Source organism: Eleutherodactylus coqui, chromosome 6, assembly GCF_035609145.1.
Source record: "Eleutherodactylus coqui strain aEleCoq1 chromosome 6, aEleCoq1.hap1, whole genome shotgun sequence".
Lineage (NCBI taxonomy): Eukaryota > Metazoa > Chordata > Amphibia > Anura > Eleutherodactylidae > Eleutherodactylus > Eleutherodactylus coqui.
Genome location: NC_089842.1, coordinates 123,035,862 through 123,043,828, shown reverse-complemented (window position 1 = coordinate 123,043,828; position 7,967 = coordinate 123,035,862).

Here is a 7,967-nt window from a genome sequence, read left to right as displayed (position 1 = left end):
AACACGCTGCATATATAACACAGCGTTTTACTGCTGTGTGAGCCGACGTATCACTGTGCAGTCTGTTTTTTTTTTATTCCAGCGCAGTTTATATTTTTATTCCCCGCTCTGTTGCTTAGCGGTGTTACGTATAAACACTGCGTATATGCAATGTAATTGCGTATGAAACAGTGTTTATTACGCACCCATAGAGAGAAATGGGGCTCTATCATGTGTAATATGTGGAACTCTTTTACCCCCTACATCCAATCTCTTGCCTGAACATGTCAGCTACACCTCAAGAACATCACAAGAATCCGCTCTTTTCTCACTGTAGACACGTTAAAAACACTTGTTGTTGCCCTCATCCACTCCCGGCTCGATTATTGCAACTCGTTGCTGATCGGCCTCCCCTGCACCAGATTCTACCCTCTACAATCCATCCTGAATGCGGCAGCCAGGCTCATCTTCCTGTCCAGCCACTACTCGGACGCCTCTGCCCTGTGCCGGTCACTGCACTGGCTGCCCGTTAAATACAGAATTCAATTCAAACTCGCTACCTTCATCCACAAAGCCCTCCACAGCACAGTGCCCCCCTATATCGCCTCCCTCATCTCAATCCATCACCCAGCCCGGGCTCTCTGCTCTGCTAACGAAACCAGACTGAGCACCCCTCTAATTCGAACTTCTCATTCCCGCCTCCAAGACTTCTCCAGAGCAGCATCGGTCCTCTGGAACGCACTACCAAAGGCTACCCGAGCAATCCAGGACTCGCAGAACTTCAGGCGTGCTCTAAAAACGCACCTCTTCAGGGAGGCATACCGCATTCCCTAAACCAAACCCCTCTGTACTGCGCCTGATAACATGCTCCCTGACCTACTGACTACAATTCCTGCTAGCCATCATAAACCGCTCCTGCAGTCATACCGATTCTGCCATCACACGGCTAAATGTCTTACCATTGCCGTGTGTATAGAATCCCTCACTCTCCACCTCGCCATACCGTGCACATCTCCAGCTCCTTTACCTTCTGTATCACCCCATTATCTGTAGTATGTAAGCTCGTTGGAGCAGGACCCGCACTCCTATTGTTTCCATCAACTGATTACTATGTAACCGTGGTTCTGTAATGTTTGTACTTTTGTCTTTCTGTATCCCCCCTGTCTATGTAAGCGCTGCGGAATATGTTGGCGCTATACAAATAAAGATTATTATTATTATTATTATTATTACATGCTACATCTTTTTTTATGCGCGTATTGTATGCAGTGTATATACACAGGTGTGACTGAATCAGTGAGAAGGTGAATTATTGTCACTTCTCAACATACCCGCGTGAGAGAAGGCATGAGGCTCACTCAGACGCCATCTTGCCTTTGTCTATCCATAAGTTTAGTTTGGGCTTTTCTCTCTGGTAAAACGTACGTGCAGGTGGTTTGGCTCTTGTATAGAGCAATTAAGAGGAATGCAATGTAATTTCACATGAAGAACCCAATTAGCTTGGGTCTAAATCGAAAGTATCCGCAAAAGGGGGAACTGGGAGGAATAAAACAAGTCATTAGAAGTCGGATCTGGTTTTGAGAAAAAGATATGTTTGCATAATTGGCTTTTACAGCAAAACAGAGACATATGTTTTTATTTGATATGTAAATCTCTCTCTATATATATATATAATGTGTGTGTATTTCAATATATACGTTAGGGGGCGCAGAGGGGCGGAGAGAAGGCAGGGAGGGGGCGGGAGCTCAGAGCACTGCCCCCGGCTCTTCCAGCCTCCCCCTTCCCCTGCAGAGAGGGACACCGTATATCGTCCGGGCGTGAAAACCCAGCCGATATACAGTCATCTGAATAAGCCCTTAGGGCGATTGCACTCTTGTGTTTACGTATATATGTGTGTGTGAGAAGGTACAGGTCCATAAAATGGAAGAATCTGTCTCAAAATGGCCGCTAGATACAAAATGGAGCATTACAAGATGTAAATAAGCTTGTGCGTAGTGAAACAATAATTCAAGCAGAAATAATTTTAGAGCATGAGATTCGGTGCAATGTCTAATGATTTGTTTTTATTTTTCCGAGAACCAAGCCTGAAAAAATCGTTATCAGAAGAAACCCTCCCACGCCCTGAGCTCTGGGAAAAGAACGAATCGTGCTAATAAGATGCTGCGACCATCCAAACTCACAAGGGAGGACGAGATAACATTAACATTTGAAGGACATTTCATATATATTCTCACACTATGCTGTAATGTTTTATTTTTTAACCCAATGAGATTAAAGCCGTGACTAATGACGTATTCCTTTCCTGTATTGAGAAACGCTATGAAAAGTTAATAAAGATTCAGAGTACGTACGCCTTAAGCAGAGTGAGCTATATACTTGCCGGGGCTTTCTCTACGTATCTGAGGAGAACTAGAAACTGACTCTTTGTGTGGTTCTTGGCCTCCGTGGTGCACCGGATACAAATTGATTTGGAACCCAAGGCTTGAAAGGTTAATGTGACCTAGCGGTCCTTAACAACTGGCGTAGTCGGCAGGATTTATTGATTGACGCTGATGATAACCATTGGACTACGACACAGACCTGGACTGATGATATCAGCTGTGCCAAAGGCCGGGGACTGATCAACCCCATACAGCGCGGTAAGTCACATATATACATATATATGATGTCTACCGTTGGTCTGTTTTGGCACGTTTGATTGTAGTCTGTCCTGCGGTCAGTCGTTATTTCAATGTACAATTGTTAAGCTGTCATCAATAGACATTGTTACCTCAGGTCTTGGGTACTCTTAAGTGACACTGAGGGACAGAATCTGTAATTTGACTATATGCATATATATGTGTTTTCATTGTGGGTCCAGTAGGACTGGCTGTTTAAATGTACAGGGCATTTTGGCTGTTTAACTGTACCGGGCATTTTGTGGGTCCATTAGGACTGGCTGTTTAACGGTACAGGGCATTTTGGCTGTTTAACTGTACCGGGCGTTTTGGCTGTTTAACTGTATCGAACGTAGAAGTCTGTGAACACTACGTCATCGAGGACAGGGCATTTAGACGTGGAAGTCTGTGAACACTACGTCTTGTTGTATCGTACGTAATAACATGTTGAAGTTCTTTAAGAAGAAGACTGCTGATCAGGGTCTCCTGGATCCTGTCCACTTGGTGTCATGTAGAGCAGGCAAAAAGTTAAGAAGTTATGTGAAAGGGCGTCAGACGTTAGAGTTCTTACATTACATGATTGAGCATAAGGCTACAGGCATACCAGGGTCTCAGCCAGTTATATATACTTATAATTAGGCCGTCGTAATATACGATGTTTAAATTGTTAAGAAGAAGACAGTTGGTAGTATGTAGAGAGGAGTTGAAAATGCAGAACATGTGGCGTCATTAGAAGGTCACAGCATATGTGTTATTTATGAGTCTAAATGCAGGGAATAGTTCATATTCACAGAGAGCTGACAGTTGTTTTGCAAAGGTGGGGGCTATCGGAGAAGGCTTGGAAAGTGTGTTAGCTGATAATGAAGGAATTTTAGTTAATAGACGATTGCTCAAGTTTGGAGAGAAAAATGTTTCAGTAAGTGACGTAAAGTTGAAGTAAGAAAGTTGCAGTTTCAAGATGGCGATTATTCATATGCTTTGAGTTGAAGACAAAGGAAGGCAGCCCTTCTTCACCATCTGAGGGCACCGCCCGGCCGTGTCATGGACGATGTTTTTCTCCCTTTGCCCTGTCCCTAGATGGCCGTGTTGTTATTGGGGCCAATACCAGTCGGTATATCTTGATACGTGTCTAGTATGTAGTATTCCTGGACCCTCCCGTCACCATCGCCCAGTCAGGCCACACCTTCGGTGGCCATTTCAGTGCCAGCCATGGCCCAACGGCCATTTTAGCATCTGTTGCAACAATACCTTCAGTTACCCCTCAGGTGTCATCTTAGCTCCGCAGCAGAAATGAGCTGACCTCTGACCTCCCATCTATGTATGTTTTTACCTGGCATACCAATTCTGCATACTGCAATGACGAGTGCCTTTTCTGAATTTTGCATAGAAACGTTCAAGTCCCCTCATCCCGCCTGCAAATGGCCTCCTCCCGATTATCTGTTCTGCAGTCTGTGTTTAGCACCCCCATCCCAAGTAGGTTTGTGCTTAAAATTTCCCATGAATGTAGTTGTTGCTGGAAAAAAATCTTTTCCACTTTGCAAGGGGGAAAATGAAGGAGAAAGGGAATCCTCTAGTCTGTGTCCCCCTATGACATGAAGCAAGTTCATGCAGAGTCTGCAGACAATTATGTGACAATTAACCACCGTGCTGTCTGTCCTGTATGTCTTAATGTCCTAACATTGTATCATTGCTGTACGTGTTGTCCATTCCTCATAAGTCAGATACTGCTGAGAAGAAAGGTCGCTAGGATCGCAGACGGCAGTAGAAAAGCTTACAGAACGAAGGAGAGGGTCAATACGTGATAATATAGATATAGGAATAGATAGAGGGTTAATGCTTGATCTATGAGAAGCCGCAGCTAGTCCGGAGCAGGTCCTCCCCCTTGTCTCCAATCTCCCCCCTTCCCTTTGTTTTTCTCTTCATCTAATTCTCAAGGCCAAAGATTAGAGCGGAGAACACTGGACAATAATTAAGTTTGCTTGAATAGAATAGAACCCGTAATGAATCCAGTGAATCTTATTGTTTTTGCTGTTCTTTGTGTAAATGTCAGTTCTGTGATTGGTTGGACATGTGCATAATTGCTAAATGTGTGTTCCTTTTATGGGAAATATTAGTGTTGTGGAATCTGTTGTACATCTCTAGTATTACAGACAGTTAAAGTTTGACTGATTCCAGGGAGAGGTGGTAGTGATTGAATGCATTTGTTTGCAAGATGAGGACAGTTGCATCATACGCGTTACGTCCTGTGTGAACTCTTACTAACATTTGAATGAGAGAGACAGACTTGACCGCATAGATGGATGAGAGTTAATGACCCGTGTTCAGACTGTGATGAATGTAGGATGTGTGATGCAGGTATTGACTGGGGATACAAGTTCCCCCCCCCCCCCCCCCCCCTCTGCATATGCAGACTGTAAATTTCCAATGTGAATAGATGTTTGTAGATTATTCTGCCCTGATGTAATTCATGTCTCTGTTATTGGCACTGATATCTTACAGGCCTTATCTGCATCCATCAAATTCTCACCAGATGGATCAGTACAGGTTGTGACCTCAGATGCCAGTTCAGAAGAGTTTTGTAAACTAGCTGCTCCAACAAACACCCCTCTTTTTCCAGTCCAGAAAAGACACTGAAGGGTCAGCCAGGCGCCGCTGTGTGCTGTCGGCGCTGTGTGATGTAGGTGCTGTGTGCTGATAATTTGGAAGCCTACCAACAGGCCACAATTTCACTGTTAATTTTTCTTGCAGAAAATGTCTGTAAAGCCTCTAAGGACAAACTCCAGTTCTGCAAAATAAAGGTTGTTCTCCTGGGTCATTGTTTAGGCCAAGGAACTGGACATCTGACAGAGGAACAAAAGGCTGCTGTCCTGGCCATTCCTGTACCTACATCTGTTGCCAAACTCCGCACCTTTCTGGGCCTTGTTTCATATTGCCACCCATGGTTCTACTCGGTTTCCTCTTATGCAACCACTCTATGACTGTCTTTCAATTATTCTTTTCTCTCTCACCTCTGAAGCAGCTCTCTAGTCTTGGGTATTCCCAACTACTTTTTACCCTTTACTCTTTTCTGTACTGAACTTTCTAGCCATGTAACGGCAGTGTTGACACAAAAGCATGGAGGACAACCACGGCCACTTGGATACTACTCCATGAGGCTGGATCCAGTGGCTCGAGGAGCTCCCTCATGTGTTTGTGCGGTGGCAGCAGTACAGGCAATAGTTGACAAACCTTCTGAGTTGGTATTGGACTACACCCCCCCCCCCCATTCCTTAGTGGTCCTCACCCCTCATGTCATTCGGAGCATACTCACGCAAGTGCAACCCAAGCACTTCTCTCTGGCCTGTCAGATCCGGCTACAATGTGCTCTTTTGAACCTGGCTACTCTTCTTTTAATTGAGTATCCTGGTTCACAGGGGGGAGGAGAAGGGATAGGTGATCTAGGTATTGCAGATCAGCTATTTTTAAATTGTTTGCAACAAGGTTCTGATCTATTTAAAATAGAATATCAGCATGATTGTCTAGCAGTGATGCAACAAGAAAATGTAAGTTTTAAGAGGTTACTGAAGCCCCTGTTAACAATGCATATTTTGAGTTGTTTTTTATAGATGGTACCAGGGGTGATTGACGACTCCACACTGGATATGCAATGGTCACACAACAAGATGTCCTAAAAGCAGAATGCCTCCGCATGTTTCAGGACAAGAAGCGGAACTAAAGGCCCTCACTGAGGTGTGTAGAGTGGCAGAAGGTAAGACGGCAAACATTTACACTGACTCTCGGTATGCATCTGGCATAGCTCATGATTACGGCCCAATATGGAAGGCCAGACAGTTTTTTTACCTCAGCAGGACAGCCAATTAAGAATGGTGCAGCGATGCAGAGTCTCATGGAGGCCCTACTTCTACCTGACAAAGTGGAAAGCTCACACCAATTCCTACACCAGAGAAGCAAGAGGCAACGCCATCACAGACCACACAGCAAAGGCAGCGGCCCTCAAGCCATGGAAGAAAAGAAGAATTTAACAAAAACTTTGGACTTTCATATAAACTTTGGACTTTGATATAAACCTTGGACTTTGATATAAACTTGGACTTTGATATGCTAAAGACTTTTACAGTCACAAGCCAGCAAGGAAGAAAAGAATAAATGGACTAAATACGGGAGCAGCAGAAATGGGATGGCGTATGGCGAACAGTCAACAGCACTTGCCTACCACGGTCCCTATGCCCCATGATGGCCCAGCTGATGCCCGGAAAGACACACCTATCAAAGCAGCAATGATGTCGACGCTTGAACGAGGACGGGTGGCTCCTGGGTTTTCTGTAGCTGCTGCATCATCATTTGTCCAATTTTGCATGATCTTTGCCGTAAGCAACAGGGCAGAAGTAAATTTGCCACATAACACTTGCCTAGACCACTCTACCCATTTCAGGGATTGCAAATTGGCTACACTCAGCTCCCACTCGTTGGGAAGTATGAATATGTGCTTGTTGTTGATTTCTTTTCAGGTTGGAGACCTACCCTGTTACCAAAGTAGATAAGCAGGTAACCGCACAGAAGCTCATGAATGAGGTAATCCGCAGATACGGGGTACCGGAAGTGATTGAGTCAAACAAAGGTACAAACTTCACAGGTGAAATAATGCAATACATCATGTCTGCTTTGGGTATATTCCAGGCTTTTCACACACCCTACCATCCACGGAGTAGTGGGAAAGTAGATCCATGGGCAATGAAGGAAACGGGCAAATCTTGAATTGAGTGTCTTCCATTAGTTTTTCTTTTTCTCCGGAGGATACATGCCACAGTAGCCAAGTTTGGGAAATGATTCTCTTGTTAATTTTGTCATAGGTCTCTCCAAGGAATTGTCAATAACGCATTCTGTGGTCTCTGTTTCTCTCTCAGGTCCTACAGATGAGCGTCACAATCTGAAACCAGGTGGCAGGTTTGATCCACATGTGTGTATATATGGATGCGGTCGGAGTGCCAAGGGGGGTGCCGGATGGGTTTGAGGCCAGGGATCAGGTTGGGGCCGGATTTGAGTCCCTGTTTGGAATAGTAACCATCAATAAGAATGTTTGTATATATATTACAACCAGCAGGGGTTCATGAGCTATACAAGAGATGCACTTTAGGGGCTTGCTGATCAGTTGGGCCCCACGACCACCATGGCTTTCCGGAACCGAGTGGCTCTGGATATGATGCTAGCCGAGAAAGGTGGTGTTTGTAAAATGATTGGTGAAACTTGCTGTACGAATATTCCAGATAATACAGGCCCCACAGGTAAACTGACTATCGCAATAAAGAGATTGGCCACATTGTCAGAAGAGCT